Below are 24874 nucleotides of genomic sequence, written 5' to 3'. Positions count from 1 at the left end.
AGACTGGCTAACATAAAGGAAAGTAATGAATGTTGGAGGGGATGTGGGGAAATTGGGACAATAATGCATTGCTGGTGGAGTTGTGAATTGATTCAACCATTCTGGAAAGCAATTTGTGTCACAGGCAAGGTCCAGCCTCACTTGCGACTCTAGGGGTTACTGACAGGTGGTGAACAATCAGTCAAAAAAAATAACAAACAGAAGACAGCTGTATCTTTACAGCCATGGGAATGCTTTGCATCTGATAGCTGCTCAGCCATCCACAGGCCTGGTGTTTATTTTTATACCCATTTTCGTGGCACACAGATACATTGCCCAACACACATGTCTAAATTGAGATAATTGGAAAAGTGATACATTAACTTTTAACAAATCACTTGATTAACATTCTATATTCTTGTATTATGGTTATAGATTCTTGACAGAACAAAGGTTTCACACAAGATAAATGATTTCATCACAGGTGGCTTAATTTTCTCACTACCCTATGTGGAGTGTTGAACTTACAAACAATCAAGGAAATTTACTTATTACTTTTAATAAAATGGAATAATTAGTCAGAAGTTCTTAAAAGACAATTCAACAATCATATCATTGAGGTGGAGGGGTGCTGGGGACACAATTCAGATTTAATATTAGACTGATCATTTCTCAGGGTTTACTAGGGAGTTTCTTGGTTACTGGTTTGTGAAGTCGATTCACTGAGGCATATTGAAGCTTAGTGTACCTGTACATTTTCTATAGGCCTTTATGGTTGATTTATATGCTGGCTTCATGAGAATAGGTTTCTGTGAGTGGGAAGGTTTTGGGCTTGGCCTGTAGTTGCATTTTCACTGGGGATTATGTACCTAAGTAAAAGTTAACCCATAGTAGCCTTTTGGGATTGAGTTTGAAGGTCTGATCTTTTGGTGATGTTTTAGAGAATTAGGGTACAGGTATTTTGCTCTTGTATTATTCCTTCTGAGACTAGGGGGAATAATAATCATGTCAGTTCCATAAGTAAGGGGTATTGATGAGAGAGGTCATGCAAGGAAAGGGTAATGATGAGAGAGGTCATGTAAGGGGGACTGAGTGGGCAATCACATCTTGCCAAGGGTCACTCTGTGGCCTCCTTAGCTACCATCTATGACTCTGTCAAGGTGTTGTGGCCTGATGGCTCCCAGCATATACCCCCTTTTTAAAATTTTTGAGCTGAAGAGATTTCAGTTCGATTTGGACTTGCCAAATGGTCCACCCTAGGTATTGGATGAGGACTGGAAAGCAAAAAAAAAATAAGAAAAATTAAGACAAGAGCAAATCCACAAGCAATAAAAGTATGGGTCAAACCACTGTTGGAAATAAAGGAGGAGATGCTGTCATAAAATGAATTGGCAATGGATGAAGCTGAGTAAAGAGAGGTACCAGAGTGATCGATATCCATGATTTGTCTGTATAGTGTGGACTCCTTGTAGGGAAGGTGGCTAGTGATGCAATAAGTGCAGTGATAACCAAAATAAGGGGTGCAATGAAGGGGTTAGGATGGTTTAAACTGTTGGAAATTAATTGCAAGGCATAAATGCCTGGACCATCATACCAGTCAATAGTCATATTAACAGGAAGCATAACAAAGGGTGGTTATTTAACAATAAATACAATGCTAGCAGGAATGGAGGGATTAAGACAATTTGTTAAAATACATGACAAGAATTTCTATAAGTCATGGGAGAAACATGTTGTAGATTTGGAACTTTTCTTGTCACTAGAGTGCAGTAATACAGCAGGGGGAGAGAGAAGCAATGAATTTCTACAAAGAGAAATGAGTAATGGGAGATGAGAGGCTTTCAATGGCAGAAATACCAGGGAGTACAGATGAAATGGCTACCATGGCAAGAATTAAGGTAGCAGTGCAATCAGGAGGTATAAGTTGTTGCTTGTCCATTCTTTGTTTTGCTTGGGTTGCAAGTGTCCCAATTTGTCCTCAAATTGGCAGAACATCTTGTTGTTTTAGCACAGTCTCGATATCTGCATTCTCCCAGGCTTGTTGTTGGGATGGGAGTCATGGCAGGAATGGGTGAATCCTTCTGGAATCCAAGTGTGTATAGGAGTACCTGGGGGAAAAACACAAACAGATCCTTGCCCCCAAAAGAGGGCTGGGACTAACAATGATTAATAATGATACTTTTCCAATTGACCTTTTGCCTGAGGAGTATATGGGATTCCCTTTTTTGGGGGGGGGTTAATTTGAAATTAGCAAGACCTTAGGATGTATGTGTTGGGTCATTATCTGTTTTGAAGGTTTGGGAGATGCAGAGAGGATACTGCTTCAGTAGTATGGGTAGAAGTAAAATTTAGATTAGAAAAGGTATTCAATGAAATACAGATGGGCAGGATTTAACATCTATTCCAAATAGCAATTAGTAATATTGATGAAACTTTAGCTGAATTTTCTTTTCTTTTTATCTTTATGGATCCTCTTTGTCTGGACTTTGATCTATGTGCTCCATGTTGCTTTGAATATGTCTTTTTATTAAGAAAAATTTTGGTGGAACTAACATATTGTGAAATAAATTCTTCTACTTCAGAAGATATAAAAATTCCTGAGGTCCTAACCTTTTATTTAAATTTTGATTATCTTTCCCTTATAAATAACTAAATTATATTTGTGACACTTAATTGTAGGCCAATCAGAATCTCAGTAATGCAAGGGAAAAAAATTTTGTTTAAAAATATACATGCCTAGACTAAGCAGTAAAATCAATAAAAGCAAAGTAGAATGGATGTGGTTATTTTTTTAAAGAACAAAAATTCCACTCATAATCAATAATACTCCAATTACAATCATTGTCATAATTTGGAAACAGGTTGCTTGCACGTTTACATAATCTAGAAATTGTTAAAATATTTACCTCAAATAGGTGTAAGCTTCTCACTAACTTTGCTGCATAGAAGCTTTAATTATGTACATGCCACTATAGTGATGAAAAACTAGCCTAGCCTATCTTAAAGTCTATTTAAAATTAGTATGATAGAAATTTTTAGTGTTCTCTCTAAGAATTCTCTTTACTATAGTAGGAAGAGGGAGGGGTAACAGGTGACTTGTAGTTGGAGAAAGGGGTGGTGGTGGGTGTGATGAAACAAGTTTACTCAAAAATTAAAACAAAATCTTTAATAGTAGTGTTTTAAGATCATAGGATTTTTGTTTTCAAAATTATATGTGGATTCCCGTATATGTAGGTGGATATTGGAATCCCTTTTCCAATAACCAATGAAATTATTTGTAATCAAAAACTGCTTCTGTTTGCCAGCTAGTATATGTGGGGAGAAACTAACTGTGGGGAGAAAGAAGGGAGGGGAAGTAAGGACTCAGAATGAGTCATCAAGTTTGTATCCTATTCAAAAAGCAATTCTAAACAATTCCTTTGAGGGATTAATATACTTAACTTTTCAATATATGATCTTAAATTTATATCATGAATGTATTATGGTTCACAAAGAAACATTTACAGAAAAAAAATTGACATGTTTCTGTATAAAAAGCAATCTAGATATTTTCTCAAAAAGTATTCTACCTGCTTGAACAATAAGTCTTTCAATTCTAATATATTCACATTAGCATCTTAAACAGTTAATCCAATTATTCATAAATCATTGCATTTTTATTTTTGTTTAACTAACTGTAATATATCAATTGTTGTGATCAAAAGGAAGGAACATTTTCTAACCTGAGCTTCTTTAGGATTCTGGATTTATAGTTTGAACTTTTGCAGTTGTATCACATAGCCAAAATCTTTTTTTAAACCCTTACCTTCTGTCTTGGAGTCAATACTGTGTATTGGCTCCAAGGCAGAAGAGTGGTAAGGGCTAGGCAATGGGGGTCAAGTGACTTGCCCAGGGTCACACAGCTGGGAAGTATCTGAGGCCAGATTTGAACCTAGGACCTCCCGTCTCTAGGCCTGGCTCTCAATCCACTGAGCTACCCAGCTGCCCCCCACATAGCCAAATTGTGCAGTTTCAATTAAGAAAACTTTTATTCTTGTCTGCTTCTAGAAAAGCTCATATTTTGACTTAATAGCAGTTTATAGAAATTATAATATTTAGGCATACTCAAATAAACTCTTAAAATTCCTGTTACTTCCTTAAGCCTTAGTTGTAATATATCTTATTATCAGATCAAGATTTATTCCAGATATCAGCTAACCTCTCAGGTCTTTCAAATTATATCTCTAAAGTTTAGATAAGTTTAAAATATTTTGTTGTATTGGTCACTTAATATAAATGTAAAATAATTGCAAGCACTTTTGTTCTCCTTCCTGTACCTGAGAAAGGAACTAAATTCCTTTTGGAATGTTTCCAAGACAGTAACTGCACTTGTAGTGTAAGGGTTAAAATAATGACTGAGACTGAATGTAATAATATTTTTTGGTCACTATGGATCCTAATGAACACCCAAGTCAGCTAGAAATTTTATATTGATTTAATTGATAGTGGAGGAGATTAAGGAGAAGGAAGAAGGAAAGGAGTAGGTTTTCTCCCCCCTGCCTGGCTAGTACTGAGCGGGGAGATTAGGAGATAAGGTTTTGGAGTATGAAGGAGGAAGGAGTCAGGCTTGAACTCCAAAAAGGAAAGGCCAAGATTCCCGAACCTGAAATCAGCTCCAGGGCAAAACTCACCACCAAACCCAGACAATAGCTACCACCACACCAAGATGTTGAATGCGTAGCACTCTGCCAGTCAGAGTCTTCTCTCTGAGGAAAGAGGAGAAGAGAGGAAGTGATGTGCCTTATATAGACAGTTTTACATCACTTTCCTGCATCTCATCTGTACCAATGATGGCTTAGCTTGACTTAGGACAGCCCAGGGGTCTGTCTTTTTTTCTGCACATGTCTGTTGAAGGCCATTTCCTCAGATAATTAAATCTTGAGTTTGATTCAGACCTTCCAAATCTTGTTAAACTAAGAAGGGAAGAGAAATGTAGAGTTTCCAAGACCTGATTCTGTTATTCCAAGTATCTCCATTGTTACTGATCAGGAAATAGCTAAATCAAATCTTCTAAAGAATAGTCTGATTAGGGTGGAATAGTTTTAAAATTCACAGTAGTCTGAGAAGATCCTTCCTTTCTTTCCAATCCTTTTTTAATGCTTCAGTTACATGTTTTAAAAACCTCGATATTAAATCAGTCCTAATATATTAATTAAAAACTTAACAACTTCCAAATTGACTTTGTTTAAAGTTCCCTAACAATGTTTCCTTAAGATTCCAGTTTTCCTTTCAAACTTTGGCTCCAAGCAGAATAAAACCTTCAGTTTTTGTCTCTATTACTCTTACTATAAATAGGGGAGAGGCAACTACCTTTTACCTATATTTAATTGCCTAATAATGAATCTTATTTGATTTCTGGACTGTTCAAATTTCCTTTGCCAATTTCACTATACACAATCTGAATAAAAATTAATTTTCTTCACAGCACAATTTCATACATATTTTGTGTACATCTATGATGACATTATATCAAATTATATTTGAATAGATATGTCTCTTCTTATTCATTGCATATATATTCCCAATCAAGTATAACATTGTTCAGAACTTCCAACCGTAGCCATACATCACATACTTAACAACTATGCAAATTCACATGTGCTAATTACCAGTTCTGAATGTCGACAATCTCAATTGCTAGCATGCAATCACTTGTTGCTCTCTTTGAAGGACACTCATTTTGAAATCCAACATTTAATTCTTAGAAAAAAATTCTCCACTATAACTGTTGCGTGACTGAATTTTACATATAAATATCCTATGTTTTAGTAAGCATCCATTATGGTTTTTTGATTTTTAGAAAGGAAAATTCCTCTTGGTGTCAAGCTGTCTATTGATTACCTTCAACCAGTTCTGAACTTATTTCAATCACTATCTCTTATCGGTCCTAGTGTTGATAAAAAGACCCCTGGCTTGAACAGAATTGAATTTAGCTAACATATCACTTCTAACTGAGACACAATCATCACCAAATAATTCCACTTATCACAGTACTTTCAGATTAATTAGCAGTTTTCCAATGTTGCTTATATGGATCTTTAATATTAAATTTAAGAGAATAGCCAGTTTGGGGGATAAAAGTTCCCTTTGTGTGATCCAAGTCCTTCTTTCTCTCTCTTTTTCCCCCTGGATGGGCCCTTTCCAAAACAAAAGGAGAGAAGATTTATGGAACATAAATTGCCTCTTTTCAGCGGAGGACTTTGAAGTATTTTTTGTAAATGACAAATTAAGGAAACACAGACACAAAACTTATGATGCAGACACACATGGAGTCACACATAACAAACATTGAACACGTACTAGGGGAAGCATGCTTTTAAGATTCAAGGTGTTTACTCAAGATCTTGAGGAAGAAAGAAAAAGGAAGAAGAAATGAAAAATTCCATCTTGCTGTTTCCAAGGTACTGTCCCTTTAAACTTGTTAGAGGTGAAAAAGTGGCTTTAAGTGTAAACATTTGAAAAGGGAGGTGACAAGGGATTGAAAAATGGGCTTTTCTCTGCTAAAGCCGAGGATCTGGGGGTCATAGAGGTGGAGGATGAGGGGGATCCTTCATTCCTGACCATTCACTCCTCCTTCCCTCAGGTGGGGGGGGGGGGTTGCAGGTAGTTGTCTAGCCTGAATGGGAATGGTATAAGATTTTAAGTCAGGGCTAACTTTTTCTTCTGGGTCTAAATCTACCATCCTTACATTGGGGAACCACAGATTGCAATTTTGAATAAACTCCAAGAGCTTAGTCAGCTGTGACTTGCTTACTTTCCTCTCTTTTACTCCTCTTTTCTGGAAACTGTGTTTGATTATTTCAGTGAATAGCTTTCTTTCTTTCAATTCACTGTGTCCCATGGCAGCCCTTTTCTTCTCCTAACTTCTCCTGTTCTGAACCGCTCCTCTTATATTGGGAGCCCTGGATTACTCCCCCCCCAAACCCTGCTCCATCCTGATGGCCCCCAGTAAATTTGGAACTACGCCCAAAGGGCACTAAAGCCTGTCTGCCCTTTGATCCAGCCATAGCACTTCTGGGTTTGTACCCCAAAGAGATGATAAGGAAAAAGACATGTACAAGAATATTCATAGCTGCGCTCTTTGTGGTGGCCAAAAACTGGAAAACGAGGGGATGCCCGTCAATTGGGGAATGGCTGAACAAATTGTGATATCTGTTGGTGATGGAATACTATTGTGCTAAAAGGAATAATAAAGTGGAGGAATTCCATGGAGACTGGAACAACCTCCAGGAAGTGATGCAGAGTGAAAGGAGCAGAACCAGGAAAACATTGTACACAGAGACTGATACACTGTGGTACAATCAAATATAATGGACTTCTCTACTAGCAGCAATGCAATGATCCAGGATAATTATGATGGACTTACGATAAAGAACACCATCCACATTCAGAGAAAAAACTGTGGGAACAGGAATGCAGAAGAAAAACAACTGCTTGATCACATGGGTTGACGGGGATATGATTGGGGATATAGACTCTAAATGATCACCCTACTGCAAACATCAATATTATGGAAATAGGTCTTGATCAAAGACACCTATAAAACCCAGTGGAAATGCACGTCAGCTACAGGAGAGGGGAGAAGGGAGGGGAGGGAAAGAACGTGAATCTTGTAACCATGGAAAAATATTCTAAATTAATTAATTAATACAATCTTCCAAATTGAAATAAATAAATAGGTTGTGCCTTTTCACTACATGATTATTGGGATATGTTCAGTGTTACATATTTACATCAATTCTCAGAGATTTGAGATATGATTTTTAACAAACATACTTGATGTCAAGATTTTCATTACCACCAAAAACTTCTCATTCTAGCTACATTGATTTTGCTAATGCAAAAGCTATTTCTTTGTGTATTCAAAATTTTGCCTTTTCTTAATCACCTCAGGAGGTTCAAATTACTTGAGAATCTACCTACCAAGATGTACACAAAATTTATACAAGTATGGCTACAGACCATTTCTTATAGAAATAAAGGCAGACTTAAATAATTGGGAAATTTTCTCATGGATAGGATGAGTTAATAAAAATATAATGCAACCTAAATTAATTTATTTTTATCAGTGGCATTGAAATAAAACTGACCAAACTACTTTATAGAACTAGAAAAAATAGTCATGAAATTCATGTAGAGACAAAAAAATGTCAAGAATCTCAAGGAAAATAATGAAAAGAAGTGGGGATAAAGGGAACCTAGTGTGGTAACTCAAATTTTGCTTTTGTTGTTGTTTTTCAGTTAAATCTGATTCTATATGACTCCATTTGGGGTTTTCTTGGCAAAAAGTACTAGACTGGTTTGCCATTTCCTCCAGCTCATTTTATAGATGAGGAAACTGAGGCAGGCAAGTTGAAGTGACTTGCCCAATATCACCCAGCTAGTAAATATCTAAGGCCAAATTTGAACTCAGGTCTTCCTGCCTCCACACCTAGAACTCTATCCACTTAGCCACATAGCTGCCCTCAAATTATACTATGAAGCAGTAATTCTCAAAATAATTTGGTATTGGTTTCAACAATAGGTCAATTGGTGAAACAGATTAGCTACATGATATTCAGAAGCAAATGTATATAGTACCCTTAGTATTCAATAGACCCAAAGACTCCAACTATTGGGATGAGAAATATCTAAAAAAAACTGCTGGGAAAAATTAGACAGCAGAATGGAAAAAATTGGGGTCAGGTCAACACTTGACACGTTGTATCAAGATAAACTCCAGCTGCATATGTGGCCTTGATATAAAAGGTCACTTCATAAACAAATTAGAAAATCATGGGAAAAGCTACTGATCAGATCTATGGATAGCCCAAAAATTCATGCTCCCCCGGTGGATAGAGAAAATCACAGAAGACAAAATGTATGCTTTTAATTACATTTAACTAGGGGAAATAGGTATAGTAAGTTTTTTCTGATAAAGGTCTCATTTCTAAGAAACATAAGGAACGAATTCAGATTTGTAAGATCCATTTCTCAACTGATAAATGGTCTAAGGTTATGAACAGACAGTTCTTAATGGAAGAAACATAGGCTATCTCTTGTCAAAAGGGGGGGAAATTTCCAAATGGCTACTAAAGAGAGGAATACAAATAAAAACAATTCTGAGACTCCACTTTCAGAGGGGCGAAAATGACAAATGTGGGAGGGGCCATGGGAAAATAGGTATATTGATAAATTCTTAGACCTGTGAATGGGTACAACCATCATGGGAAGCAATTCAGAGCAACGTTGAAAAAGTTCACCAACGATACATGCTCTTGAACTACCCATATCCAAAAGGGATCAAAATAAGAGAAAAAAGTCTTTCACGTACAAAAATAATTATAGCTGCTCTTTTTGTGGAGACAAAAAACCCAAATCCTGGAAATTAAAAAGATGTCCAACAATTGGAAAATGACTGAATAAGTTGGGAGGTATGAATGGAATAGAGAAATTTTGTGCTGTAAGAAATGAGGAATAGATGATTTCAAAAACAAGTGGAAAGGCAGCTAAGTAGAGGGTCAGACCTGGAGATGGGAGGTCTTGGGTTCAAATATAATCTCAGACATTTCCTAGCTGTGTAGCCCTGGGCAAGTCACTTAATGCCAGTTGCCTAGCTTTACCACTCTTCTCCCTTAGAACCAATAGTTAGTATCAATTCTAAGACAGAAAATAAAGATTAAGTACACACACATGGAAAAACTTAGATGAACTGATGCAGAGTGAAGTAAAGAGAATAAAAATTTATGCTATAACATCAATATTAGAAAAATGAACAATTTTGAAAACTATAAACTGATGAAGAATAAAGTCAGTGGAACTAGAATAATTTAGAAGATGATTCCTTTTCATGAGAATAATTTTTATATCATAAGCATAAATTGCCCTTTAAATGTTTAATCAAATACTCTTGAGTAATCTATCTGAACTTGAAGTTTAGCTAAGACTTGCTCAATTTCTCTTTTTTGAGAGTGGATTGTTCAATGGCTCTATTTCTTATTAACTGGAGTATTTTATGGTTTGGTAGGTAATTATCCATTTGCTGAAATATTTTGCACCTACTTGTTCCTGGTCATTCTCTTTTTTCCCTACATTTGTGATTTCATCTTGTTTCATTTGTCAGTTTAAGTTTCCTATTAAAAAACAACAACAAATCAAACAATGGTCAGTATTTTTTAAAAACCTATTTCTTTCTTTTGTTTATTGACTCTATAGTAGCTTTTTTGTTTCCAATTTCATCTATTTCTCCTATGATTTCCACATTTTTTTCTTTTGTGCTTGCTTAGTTTTTTTCATTTGACAAAATTGCACATCCAGCTCATTGATCAACTTTTGATCATCACCTTTTTTGTGTGTTTTGTTTATATATACTTTCAGAGATGATATTTTTCCTGTGATGACTGGTTTTTTTTGTCATATCCCATAAACTTTGATATATTATCTCATTGTTATCCTTTCCCTTAAAACAGTTTGTTGTTTCAGTGATTTGTTCTCTCACCTATCCATTATTTACAACATCAGCACACTGGTCTGTGAAGATAGGATTAACTCTCCCCTTGTCTATTTTTAGCTAAACAAATCAAGAACTCAAAGTACCCCTACTTAACACTAAGTAAGAGAATTCACAAGTCACTTACTAGAATAAGCTCACACCTCCAAAGGTTGCTGCCCCCCACCTTGGGCAGTGCTTGGCAAATTGAAAGACTGTGATTGGTCCCTGTAAAATGGGAGAGCTACAGGAAGTGACATGAGAAAACTGCTTTAAAAAGGCCAATTTTAGGATTGATGTATGGTAGAGACTTGAAGAGAGAGAGGTTTTGCAGGACAAGCCATGATTCAAAAACCAAGGCTGGGGACCTGGCTGTCAATCAAGAAGAAGGTTCCAAAGAGAATGTTCCCAGGAGTTGGCAGTTGAGGCTGGCTGAGGATCCTTGTAGAGCTGACTTGGTTTTGGGAGCTCTCTGACCAAGGGAGAAACCTCAGCTCTCTCTGAGATTTGACTGACCAAGAGTTGTAGGAAAGCCACGCTGAAGGAGAGACTTTTCTTGGTGGCTTTGTGAAGAAGAAAGAAGGTTTTAACTGTTGTCTTTCATCTCTGTCTCTCTCTGTCACCGTTTGTGACAAGACTGATTATTTCCATAACCCTCCTAAATTCTCCTTATAGTTTAGGGAAATCCTCATCCCTCTTGCCTCAGTTCCCATTCTGAGAAAGGAAACTAGAGTATCTTTATAGTTCACTCATTGGGGAGGGAAGAAGCCAAAGGCTTCAAGAAGAACTGGGAGGTGAGGGAGACAGGGAGGAGAGGTGAAGGAGGGAGGGAGAAAGGGTAGGAGGAGATTAGGAAAAATATTGATCCACTAGTCATCAGTAGGGATCAGTAGGCAAATCCCAGAGCATTCCCCCATATCTATCTAGAGCATTCCCGAGTACCAGCAGTGTCTGTCATCTCTCCACCATTGCAAATAGGCAGGTGTGTCCCCATATTTAGTAGCAGCTCTCTCTAGTAAGCCAGAGCATTCAGTCATTGCAACAAGTAATACAGTAACACAGATGAACATTTCTATTTCAATCAGTAATAATTTCTACAGTTTAACCATTTCTATTTCAAGGATTCACTCTTGCTGCATTGGTGAGTGGAGTGATTCCTTCCTTGGTTCTTTGGTGAGGAGACCCTCTCTGCTCCTTGGCACTTTGGTGGGACACTCCCTTCAGCATGAGTTCTGGTGAGATTCTGGCAATCTTAGCCTCCTGTGCACTGAAGGTTCTCAGTGGATTCTTCAGCATCTCCTTTCTCTTGGCATTTTGGCTTCCTAAGACTTGCTTTTGATTTCTCATTTGTCCAAAGATATTAGGATTAAACTTAGTTTATTTGTAGCTAGGCAGTACTTTCTGTCTCTTTATCTACATTTCCCCACTTGCACTCTTTCCACCTCTGTGAAAAAAAGCTGCTAAAAGTTGTTTTGACTTAAGCTGAAATATTTTTAAATTGGCGACCACAGTATTACTTTAGAATTTTCATATTAGCATAAAAGCTAAATTTAAATTCTTACAGGTCTCCACTTAGGTCACAATCTTTTGCTTTTGCTTCTCTTACTGATGTTTATTTTTGTTGCATCATAGTCTATAAACTTGCAAAAGACCCAAAGATTAGGAGGAGGATGTGGACCAAGATTGAAAAGTATCTCAACAAGTGAAAACTGAAATGAAATAAGATGAAATCTAATGGGGATAAAAGTAAAGTCTTACAATTAAGTTTGCATAATTCATTGCCTAACTCCAGGACCTGATTAAAGAACACTTCATGAGGAAAAAACAACAACCAAACCTATGAGCCAAGAGTGTGGCCACTAAAAAAATGGAAATGCAAATGTAGATGATAGAAGTATGGTATCCAAATCAAACCAAATGGTGGTGGTGGTAGTGGTGGTGGTGGTAGTAGTAATGAAACAATTCATTGAGGTGTGACTTTATTGATTGACTCCTTCCTTTGATGCAGCTTGTTGTCTTCTTCTATTACTTAGCAGACAATATTTCAACACTATTTTGGCTAAAAACCTTCCTATCCCATGACTTACCTGCTGATAAATCTCTTTAAAGTTAGCCAGGCTGATCTTCAAAGAATGGACATGACAGTCCATTTCTAGACCTATCCATGAAACTCTTCTAGCTGATTAGGACCTGCCAAGGCTGGAGTTTCATTAACATTGTCATCTAGGTCTTCCATACAACAATGAAGAATTTGATTAGGACCTTCATGGAGAAATAATCAGCTATACTTGGACTTCACTTTGATATTTGGAAAGTGATCGAGGGAAACAATAATCCCATTGCACCCTGCACCCATCAGGTCCCATCAGAACAATGGTCTTCACTTCTGGGAGTTACAGTGGGAGAGTAGCTTTGATAAAATGAGACTTCTGACTCATTGGGTTATCTTTGTACTTGTTTTCCCAGTGCCTAGCATGACAACTGGCACTTTGATGGTATTTAATCAGTGGTTGTTGAATGATGGACTGATTCCTTAACCCTAAATTATCAGCCTAGTGCAAATATCAATAATATGGAAATAGGTCTTAACCAATGACACATGTAAAACCCAATGGAATTGCACATTGACTATGGGAGAGAGTTAAGGAGCGGGGAGGAAAGGAACATGATTTTTGTAATCCTGGAAAAATACTCTAAATTAATCAATTAAATAAAATTAAAAAATAAAAAAAGGAGACAGGACTGAAAAATTGTATAAGAATGAGTATAAAAATAAAAATATAACAGGCATCCTAGCTTTACCTATTGGGAAGGACTCATTTAATCCCTTTATAGATAGTACTTGCTCTTAGTTTTAAATTGATATTAATTATCGTATTAAGGAAAGCTCCCTTTATTCCTAGGCTTTCAAGTGTTTTTAGGAGAAATGAGTGCTATATCTTGTCAAAAGCTTTGTCTTCATCTATTGTTTAACTTTTTAAAAATACCATTATCTTCCATCTAAGAATCACTACTATGTATTGGTTCCAAGGCAGAAAAAGGGTAAGGACCAGGCAATGGGGGTTAAGTGACTTGCCCAGGGTCACACAGCTGGGAAAAATCTGAGTTCAGACTTAAATCCGGGATCTCCTGTCCATGGGCCTGACTCTCAATCCACTGAGCCACCCAACTGCCCCCCATATCTGCATCTATTGATAAGACTGTAAGATATTTGTTGGTTTCCTTATTTATATGGTCAATTATGAGAATAGTTTTCCTAATATTGAATCAGCCCTATATTTATAATAGAAAAATATGCATATCTTTGTCATATGCTGCTGGAATCTCCTTGCCAATTTTTATTTAAATTTTTGTGGCATCAATATTCATTAAGAATATTGGCCTATCGGACATTAATTCATTGCTGGTGGAGTTGTGAACTGATCCAACCATTCTGGAGGGCAATTTGGAACTATGCCCAAAGGGCGACAAAAGAATATCTACCCTTTGACCCAGCCATAGCACTGCTGGGTCTGTACCCCAAAGAGATAATGGACACAAAGACTTGTACAAAAATATTCATAGCTGCGCTCTTTGTGGTGGCCCAAAACTGGAAAACGAGGGGATGCCCATCAATTGGGGAATGGCTGAACAAACTGTGGTATATGTTGGTGATGGAATACTATTGTGCTCAAAGGAATAATAAAGTGGAGAAGTTCCATGGAGACTGGAACAACCTCCAGGAAGTGATGCAGAGCGAGAGGAGCAGAACCAGGAGAACATTGTACACAGAGACTAATACACTGTGGTATCATCGAACGTAATGGACTTCTCCATTAGTGGCGGTGTAATGTCCCTGAACAATCTGCAGGGATCAAGGAGAAAAAAAAACACCATTCATAAGGAAAGGATAAACTATGGGAGTGGAAACACCGAGAAAAAGCAACTGCCTGAATACAGAGGTTGAGGGGACATGACAGAGGATAGACTTTAAATGAACACTCTAATGCAAATACTATCAACAAAGCAATGGGTTCAAATCAAGAAAACATCTAATGCCCAGTGGACTTACGCGTCGGCTATGGGGGGTGGGGGGGAGGAAAAGAAAATGATCTATGTCTTTAACGAATAATGCTTGGAAATGATCAAATAAAATATATTTTAAAAAAAAATAAAAAAAAATATAAAAAAAGAATATTGGCCTATCAATCACCCTAGTGCAAATATCAATAAGATGGAAATAGGTCTTGATCAATGACACATGTAAAACCCAGTGGCATTGCGCAGCAGCTATGGGAGGGGGGGGAGGGAGGAGAGGGAAAGAACATGAATCTTGTACCTATGAGAAATATTCTAAATTAACTAATTAAATAAAAAAATTTCAAAAATATATAAAAAAAGAATATTGGCCTATAGTTTTTTTCTCTGTTTTGATGCTTTCTGGTTTAGGTATCAGTCCCATATTTGTGTCAAAGAAGGAATTTGGCAGAATCTTTCTTTTCCTCCCCCCCCTTTTTTTTTTGCAGTGTTTGAGTTAATTTTTCTTTAAATGTTTTTAAAAAGTCACATATAAAAAAATAAAAATGAATGAATGAATGAATGAATAAATAAATAAATAAAAAGACACATATGGTCCTGGGGTTTTTTACTTTACGAGTTCATTTATGGTTTATTTGATTTCTTTTTCTGAGGCTGGGTTATTTCCCCCAGGCCTCTAAATTTAGTAGCTACTTAGTTTTCTGTGATCCCGACTATGATTCCTTGATATTTATATTCTTTTTATATGGATATTCACAATATTTTTTCTTTATCCATCAATTTCTGGATTTTGCCTGTAACATTTCCAGTAGTCTTACCTTTAGGGCTTCTTTTAGAGATTGATTTGTGTATTATTTTACTTTTGTTTTGCATTTTGATCCTAATAGGTCTGGGTAGTTTTTATTCATGGTTTCTTGAAATATGGCATCTAGGATTTTTTAGTTTCGTTGGTAGGTACAAATTTGATTGTTTGGATGTAAGTTTGAAATTATGCCAGAAAAGAAGCTAAATCCTCCTAACTTCTGACCCAGAGATCACACTACTAAAGCAAATATGCCAAAGACATAAAAGATAAAAACAAAGATCCTCAAATAACATAATATTCCTAGCAACACTCCTTGAGGTAGTATAAGGTATATTATGTCTTCAAGACCTTTTCATAAGATGTTAATGGTTAAAAGGGCAGAAAAAATTTTTTGTGTGTAAATGAAGAGATTATATTGATTGTCACATGATGTGGGATATTGTTTCTGTAATGAATTAATATTTTGATCCCATATAGGATTCTGAAAAAGAACTTTAATATATACTCCTAAGTTTGTGTGGTTTTCAGATGGGATTATGAACAGTTTTGAAGAGGAAATGCTCTATAATATAAAAGTGAGGTCTTTGAACTCACCGATAATTATGATTCTTCGCTTGTGTGAGAACATTTTAATGTTATAAAGAATTAGAGGAAAGACCTCTTACTTATTTTTTTAACCCTTACCTTTTGTCTTAGAATCAATCCTGTGTATTGGTTCCAAGGCAGAAGAATGGTAAGGGCTAAGCAATGGGGGTCAAGTGACTTGCCCAGGATCACACAGCTGGGAAGTGTCTGAGGCCAAATTTGAACTTAGGATCTCCCCTCTCTAGCCTTGGCTCTCAATTCACTGAGCCACCCAGCTACCCCCTCTTACTTATTAAAAACTAGAAAAATATGATTGTAAAGAAGCACATTTTTAAAGGCACCAAAGAGACACCCCACCTCTTTGGAGATGTCAGAACTAAGACATGATGGCTACATCAGCTAATTTGTATGTAAATGCTTATGTCTAAAGAGGATAAAAGAAAGAAAATAAGAAGTCACATAAGCATCTGGGGACTGAGGTATTTTTTTTTTCAAAAAGGATTGTTGATTATTTGAAATTTGACTTTTTTAAAGTAAAAAGTGAGTGTGATAGCATTAATATTTACCAGCTTTCCCCTGATCCCCTTTTTCTTCATCTACAACATGGAAAGGTCCAGGTCTATTCCTTTTTCCATAATCCTCAGATATTAGCTTTATTGGGCTGTCAGGGAGACCTTAATGAGTCAACTTTCTGGTCCACGTAAAGCATAAAAAAACCCAGGCATGGGAAGTTTGGCTCCCTCTGACTTAGTGGATTTCTGAAGAGCACTTGAGGCATCACATTCTGCCCTGAGGACCAGCTGTATTTCCACCAGAGACGTTAAGCTCTAATATAATTTTGTTGTTTATTCTCTATGTATTAGAGCAAACTATGATTCCTTTTAAAAAAATATTCAGTGACTTGTAAGTGTCTTCTTTCCTCCTAACATTTAACCTGAGATATGAAATTGCCGTCATGAGAGTTACGTCTTCAGCTTTTGGTCATGGTTATGGCAGATTGGGATGTGAGATTTTAAAATGGTTTCATGGTTGAGTTGGGGGAAGAACCATCCAAATATGGAAAAGGGTTAGGTTAGTAAATGGTGGTATGTTACATGGTTCTCAGTTGTTCTCAGGCTCCTCCTGGAGAGATTAGCTTGGGAGTTTTAAGGATGATATTAGAAAATACGTATTGTTTTATTAGTTTAGTGATAAGAAGTGAAATGGCTGGCTTAAGAAAAGAACTGGAGTTTGTAAATCTTAAAACTACTCAGACTCTACTTCAGAAGATTTGATTTAGCTATTCCCCATTTTTAACAAAGGAGGTACTTGGTCAGGAATGTATTGAGAACTTTTAAAAATACTTCACCCTACTCAGACAGTGCCTTAGGGGAAGATAAGTTTGCAAACTCCTGATTGAACAATGAAAGTCCCCTAGTCATACCTTATAGTAAAGCTAGAACCTTAATCTAGTTCTATTTTTAGATCTAATACAAAAGGTTGCTAAGTACCTATAAAGGTTAAATTAATCACTAAAAGGTCAAGCAACTTACAAAAGGCAAGCTTAACAAAAGAGGTGTGAAGTACTCAGTAGATTTTATTTAACCAGAGAAGGTGAGAACAAAAGAACTAAGAATGGGCAGTCCTGGGGAAAAGAATCTACTGTGATTGGTAGATGTGAAAATTTAGGGGAGGTGACATAAGAGAAAATTTCTTTAAAAGGAGAATTCAGTTCAGTTTGGAGTTAGTTCACTTTAGGAGTTTTGGGATTGGAAGTTAGTAGGACTTCAGGAGTTCAGTGGAGGACTGGAGCTTGCTTGAAGACAATCTTGTGGTGAGTGATAAAGACTGACTCTCTCTCCCTTAGGCTCAGGTCTAGGCCATTTGGCCTAGGCCCTTTCTACTATTTTCCCTTTCTCTCTCTCTCTCCCCTTCCCTTAATTCCTTCATTTGTATTAATTAAAATCTCCATAAAACCCAGCTGACTTGGGTATTTTCATATTTGGGTATTTTCCCATGGTGACCACTTAATTTTAGATTTTAAATCAAGACACTAAAAATTATCTTTACAGTTTGGCTGAAACATTTACAGTTTTGGCAATTCACAAGTTTGAAGTAGAGCTGAGAGAGCATGTTAATTTCAGATGTGACAGTTACAATCATTTTTCTATGTCAATTACTCTCTCTCTGGCAGTTGGCAGAGACACACACTCAGATACTCTCTCCCAGGACTGGAGGAGGTAACATCTTTGCCTCTCTTTCTGTCTGAGGGAAAGATCTGAAAGAGCTCAACTTCCCAACTTGGGAAACACTATTGAATATCTATTGTGGTTTTATAGATTGTTTAACTCTGAGAAGACCAAAGAAAAACCTGGTCTTTGGTTTGGACTCTGAGTCTTAACAGACTTGATTCTTGTTGAGACTCAACCAGCTAGCCTTTGCTTTTTTATAATTTGAAGGTGAATTTAAGATTTATAAGGATAATAGAGATAGTTTTTATTTAGATAGTATCAATTTGGGTTAGTCGGATTAGAGAGGATTAGTGTAGCCTGTGAAACACAAGAGAAGTGGTTCTTTGTGGAACCTGGGAGGTTATTTGGGTGAATTTAGAATCCCTTAGAATTAGAAATCCTTTATTTATCCTATTTATATATTTTAATAAATATTTTATGTTTACAATAAGAGTCGCTTTAGTGTCCTTGCACCTGGCCTTAAAGGGAAGTTCACATTTGAGCTTCACTTCATCACTGAGGATACTTTTGATTACCTCTATCAAAAGTATCCGAACACCCGCATAAGTCATCAGCATTTCTATATATCTCCAACAGAGCTAAGTAGCAAAAACTAGAAAGAGAAATCCCATTCAAAATCACCTTAGACAAAATAAAATACCTAGGAATCTATCTCCCGAGACAAACACAGGAACTATATGAACACAACTACAAAACACTTTCCACACAATTAAAACTAGACATGAGCAATTGGAAAAACATTAACTGCTCATGGATAGGATGAGCCAATATAATAAAAATGAACATCCTACCCAAACTTATCTATCTATTTAGTGCCATACCCATTGAACTCCCAAAAAATTTCTTTACTGATTTAGAAAAAACCATAACAAAGTTCATTTGGAATAACAAAGGATCAAGGATATCCAGGGAAATAATGAAAAAAAAAAACACAAATGATGGGGGCCTTGCAGTCCCAGACCTTAAACTATATTACAAAGCAGCAGTCATCAAAACAATTTGGTACTGGCTAAGAGACAGAAAGGAGGATCAGTGGAATAGACTGGGGGCAAGCGACCTCAGCAAGACAGTATATAATAAACCCAAAGATCCCAGCTTTGGGGATAAAAATCCACTATTTGATAAAAACTGCTGGGAAAATTGGAAGACAGTGTGGGAGAGATTAGGAATTGATCAACACCTCACACCCTACACCAAGATAAATTCAAAATGGGTGAATGACTTAAACATAAAGAAGGAAACCATAAGTAAATTGGGTAAACACAGAATAGTATACATGTCAGACCTTTGGGAGGGGAAAGACTTTAAAACCAAGCAAGACATAGAAAGAATCACAAAATGTAAAATAAATAATTTTGACTACATCAAATTAAAAAGCTTTTGTACAAAGAAAACCAATGTAACTAAAATCAGAAGAGAAACAACAAATTGGGGAAAAAATCTTCATAGAAACCTCTGACAAAGGTTTAATTACTTAAATTTATAAAGAGCTAAATCAAATTGTACAAAAAAATCAAGCCATTCTCCAATTGATAAATGGGCAAGGGACATGGATAGGCAGTTTTCAGATAAAGAAATCAAAACTATTAATAAACACATGAAGAAGTGCTCTACATCTCTTATAATCAGAGAGATGCAAATCAAAGCAACTCTGAGGTATCACCTCATACCTAGCAGATTGGTCAACATGACAGCAGAGGAAAGCAATGAATGCTGGAGGGGATGTGGCAAAGTAGGGACATTAATTCATTGCTGGTGGAGTTGTGAACTGATCCAACCATTCTGGAGGGCAATTTGGAACTATGCCCAAAGGGTGCTAAAAGACTGTCTGCCCTTTGATCCAGCCATAGCACTTCTGGGTCTGTACCCCAAAGAGATAATAGGGAAAAAGACTTGTACAAGAATATTCATAGCTGCACTCTTTGTGGTGGCCAAAAATTGGAAAATGAGGGGATGCCCATCAATTGGGGAATGGCTGAACAAATTGTGGTATATGTTGGTGATGGAATACTATTGTGCAAAAAGGAATAATAAAGTGGAGGAATTCCATAGAGACTGGAACAACCTCCAGAAAGTGATGCAGAGTGAAAGGAGCAGAACCAGGAGAACATTGTACACAGAGACTGACACATTGTGGTATAATTGAAAGTAATGGACTTCTCCATTAGTGGCGGTGCAATGTCCCTGAACAATCTGCAGGGATCTAGGGGAAAAACACTATCCATAAGCAGAGGACAAACTGTGGGAGTAGAAACACCGAGGAAAAGCAACTGCCTGACTACAGTGGTTGAGGGGACATGTCAGAGGAGAGACTCTAAACGAACACTCTAATGCAAATACTAACAACATGGCAATGGGTTCGAATCAAGAACACATGTGATACCCAGTGGAATCACGCTATGGTGGGGGGGAGGAAAAGGAAATGATCTTTGTCTATAATGAATAATGCTTGGAAATGATCAAATAAAATATTATTAAAAAAAAAAAAGGATCCGAACAGTTTGAATCTGATTGGTGAGTTAAAAAGTTTTGAAAAGTTTTGAACTTATATTGGAACAGTTTTTCCATCTAAATATTTTATTTTATAACTTGCCAAATTTTATTTTTACAGGCTGCTGGAGCAGGCTGCTGGAATGGATATTTTTTACTTTTTAAAATTATCCTTTTAATCAAAAATTTTTCTTTAGTAAATTAATTTAGAATATTTTTTCCATGGTTACATGATTCATGTTCTTTCCTTTCCCTCCTCCCTCTGCCCCCTCCCCCAGTCAATGGGCAATTCCCCTGGGTTTTATATGTATCATTGATCAAGACTATTTCCCTATTATTAATAATTGCACCAGAGTGATTGTTTAGAGTCTACATCCCTAATCATATCCCCATCAAACCATATGATCAAGCAGTTGTTTCTCTTCTCCCTTCATACCACTCTCCCTTACTCCCTCTCACCCTCCATTGTCCCTGAGTTAGTAAGAAAGTCAATACAGATTTTACATGTGCAATCATGTAGAACATTTTCCCCTATTAGTAATTTGGGGTAAGAGATCTCAAACAATAACAAAAAGAAAGAAAATGGAATATAGTATGTTTCAGTCTACATTCAGCCTCCATCCATTCTTTCTTGGAGGGCAGACAAATGCTTGCCCATCTTTGGGGAAATCACATCCTATCCTCTGGGTGGAGCCCCATCTGAACGACTTAAGTCATTAGTTATGAAATGTACTCAATAATATTCCATTATATTCAGTGTAGTGTCATGGTTGGGGGCAGGCCTCAAAGCCAAGCCAGATTTAGGCCCAAGTCTTGCCTCTGACATTTACTGGCAAGTCACTTAATCACTTAGTTTTGTGGAAGAGAAATGAAGAGAGAGAGGACTTGCTCTCTCTCTCTCTGTCTCTCTGTCTCTCTCTCTGTCTCTCTCTGTCTCTGTCTCTCTGTCTCTGTCTTTCTCTCTCTCTGTCTCTCTCTCTGTCTCTCTCTGTCTCTGTCTCTCTGTCTCTCTCTCTGTCTCTCTCTGTCTCTGTCTCTCTCTCTGTCTCTCTGTCTCTGTCTCTGTCTCTGTCTCTCTCTGTCTCTCTCTGTCTCTCTCTGTCTCTCTCTGTCTCTCTCTGTCTCTGTCTCTCTCTCTCTGTCTCTCTGTCTCTCTCTCTCTGTCTCTCTGTCTCTCTCTGTCTCTCTCTCTCTCTCTCTCTCTCTCTCTCTCTCTCTCTCTCTCTCTCTCTCTCTCTCTCTCTCTCTCTCTCTCGTGGACTAACCAAGAAAGGACAGAGAAACCTCTGCTATGGTTTTTCTGACCAAAGGAGGCAAGCCTGGCTGAAGGGGGAAGAAACTGAGAACTAATATTATTAGCTTCTGTCCCAGGCTGAAGACCCTTGGGGTGGGGGTGGGGGGGTGGAGCTTCTGGAGTTAAGCTGAGAGACCTTGGTGGTTTTGTGACTTGAAAGAAGAAAAGAAGATTTTAAACAGTTGTCCTCCATCTCTCTGTCTGTCTTGGAGTCACAGCTGTGACTGGACTGATTTCCCAAATTCCTCCTATCCCTCATTATAGACTAGGGAAACCCTCATCCCTCTTACCTCAGTTTTCCATCCTGTTGTTTCCCAATAAACCCCTTACCGGAGAAAGAAAACAAGAGTATTTTATAGTCCACTCAGGGGGGGAGGGAGAAAGCCAAAAGGTTTCAAGAAGTGGGTCTAGATTGGCCTGCAAGTCCTCTCTCTCCACAGTTTTTTAGGCAACTCTGTCTCCTAGAAAGTGTTGATCTGCATTTGTACAGGAAGTTCCTCAGCCAGGAACTGCCCCTATCATTGAACTGAAAGGTCCAAGCCCTATTCCTATCTTTCTTCAGCTGAAAAAGAAGGGCCAATTGATTTTGTACCCTTGAGGTCACAGGCAGGGGGACACCAATCAGCTGAGAATGGACCATTCCTCATGAGGAGGTTCCAGAGAACCAGGGACAAGAGAGAAAGGAAAATGGAAAATAGTGAACCAACAACCTGGTGGAGAGAGAAAGACTAGGTGAGAAAAACCAGTGGAATTTCCGGACAACACCATTTGCCTGAGCTGGAACCCAAGTATTCTGATTCCAAGTTCCGTGCATCATAGGATGGTCCGATCATACATCTGGAATAGGAAGGACCTCAGGAGTAATCCAACTTAAGTCCTTCATTTTACAAACAAGGTCTAGAAAGTTTGTGCAAGGCTGCGGGATCCAGGTACTGGATTTTACAAGGAGAGGGATATAAAGTAGACCCAAGCAAAGATAGAAAGGCAAACAATCTTTGAAGAAAGTCTTTGATTTTTAAAAAATGGGATGAATAAATGCTGCCATGGATAGAATGTTCAGGTTGGAGTCAAAAAGAAGGGGTTCAAATCCTGCCTAAATGCTTACTATTCGTGTCCCCAGGCAAGATCCCTTGGCTCTTTGGCTTCTGTTTCCTACTCTGTGAAACAAGGGAGTTGGAATCAGGGACTTCTAAGGTCCCTACAGACTCAAAATCGATTATCCTATGAATTCAGAAACAAAATTTATTCATGATATATGTCATTAGTGGATATAGCAAATCAACATAGAAAATGGAAACATACTAGGTATTGGAATGCTGGTTATCTGTGGGATTGATGGGGGGTTTGTGGGGAACTTCTTCAAGTCTAAGGTACTTAAAAAAGGATAAAGGAAATTCTATATTGAGCATAAAAATTTTTTGTTTATTTTTTCAAAGTTACTCATTGAAACTGGTGGAGGACACACATATATATATATAGTCTATCAAATGGGATGAACTGTATAACCCTGCCTCCCCAAAGGTTGTTTTATTGGAGAAGTCTTCAAGTCTTGGGTTCTTAATTAAGGTAAATTCTTTCATTTATTTCATCGCTAATAGCTTCTTGTAATTTCATTTACATATTTTTATATTTAGGCAAACTGCTGAGCTCCAAAGGTATTAGAGCGAGCCAGTGAGCATGAAAAAGAGGGCATGACCAAGGGGCCCACCTTGAGCTTGGCAGTCATTAATCATCTGTTCCCCACCAGGCAAGGTCAACACCACCAGCTGACTTTCCGCCCAAATAGCTGTGCTGGCTATCGTTTTAGTTCAACAATTTCTCTCCCTGCCCTGTGTGTCCTTGGTTGTTAATCTCTTTCTGGGCTATGGCCAATCCATTAACAAAGAGACATCACATCTTATGAAAGATGTGATTTGCTTCTTTGTCCTTTAACCTACTGTTCTTATATTCTCATTTCAGGGCGTGTGGCCTGATGGCAGTGAGAGTTTTGTAAATGAAACCAGTACATAGGATGGATTTGGATGATGTACTGAATTTATTCACTAAGCTCGTGTTCTCTAGCTTGGATCCAAGCATCGGTCAAGCAGCCTGAAACAACAGCCTTTTCTCCCATGTTTTCTTTGAATCCCCTTGAGATTTCATAGATTTCAAGGAAAACATCACTCCGCAAGCCAGTGCCAAGGGTGCAGATAGGTTCTAGACATTCTCTGACACATTATTCAATGTTTCAAGTCTTAACTTCTTTGGAGCATTTCCCAACAACTAAGTACTTTTCCATTTCTGATGTTACCTAAGGTTCCGGAGGGAAAGGCAGAAAGAAATCCTTTCAGATTTTATTTGGGCAGACTAAGGATAAAGTGGAGGAAGAAAAGGCCTTTAAATGGATAGTACTTTGGGTGTTTTGGTACTTGCCCCTTTTCAGAGCTTCTGATCGACCTTTGGTCTCCATCTGGCACTCAACTCTCACCCATGGCTCCAACAAGCTATAACATGCTCAGCAGTCACACCCCAGGAAATTATCTCAGCAGATGAGCTAAATCAGGTTGAGGAATAATTGATAGGCTTAAACCTGTCGATGAGTTAAAAGGGTTGCTCTCCAGGTATATGAAGTCTTTCCCTGGATGGAATGAGCAGATGAGATCAATTGGTTCCAACAGTGGAGGGCTGACAGTTTGGTCAGACATGGAAGAAGCCAAGATTATCCAATGCATCCTGGGTCATTTCCTGTCATCTTGACTTTTGCCTTGCCATTGGATTCCAATGACTGGAAGAGAGAGAGTGAGGCTGAAGACTTTGTGCAATTCTGTCTCACTTAAGTCTAATTCCAAATGAAGGACAAAGAATAACAACTATGGAACTGTAGTGTGAGGGATGGGAAAAGAGATGGATTCAGGAGGGGACATCATAGTATAAACTTGACTTTTGCTCCTAGTTCTAAACATGTTTATTCAATTTTAATGATGATA

General features: G+C 37.5%; 1 long non-coding RNA gene across 2 annotated transcripts in view; it reads right to left on the bottom strand.

The window, feature by feature from the left end:
* Nucleotides 1–211: 211 nt before the first annotated feature.
* The window catches only part of LOC103104517 (uncharacterized), a 33965-nt gene continuing 9302 nt past the window's right edge, over nucleotides 212–24874 (bottom strand). The window contains exons 1-2 of one of the 2 annotated variants that reach the window (XR_008915173.1): nucleotides 22199–22623; nucleotides 212–4724 (exon numbers count right to left, since the gene is read on the bottom strand). This is a non-coding gene — a long non-coding RNA (uncharacterized LOC103104517). Of the gene's footprint in view, nucleotides 4725–22198; nucleotides 22624–24874 lie in introns of those variants that run through there. The other variant, XR_008915171.1, reaches the window with a different exon arrangement.

The sequence above is a fragment of the Monodelphis domestica genome, chromosome 1 (assembly GCF_027887165.1).
Source record: "Monodelphis domestica isolate mMonDom1 chromosome 1, mMonDom1.pri, whole genome shotgun sequence".
NCBI classification, from domain to species: domain Eukaryota; kingdom Metazoa; phylum Chordata; class Mammalia; order Didelphimorphia; family Didelphidae; genus Monodelphis; species Monodelphis domestica.
Note: the sequence above shows the minus strand (reverse complement) of the source record. Positions and strands in the feature narration are given on the sequence as shown.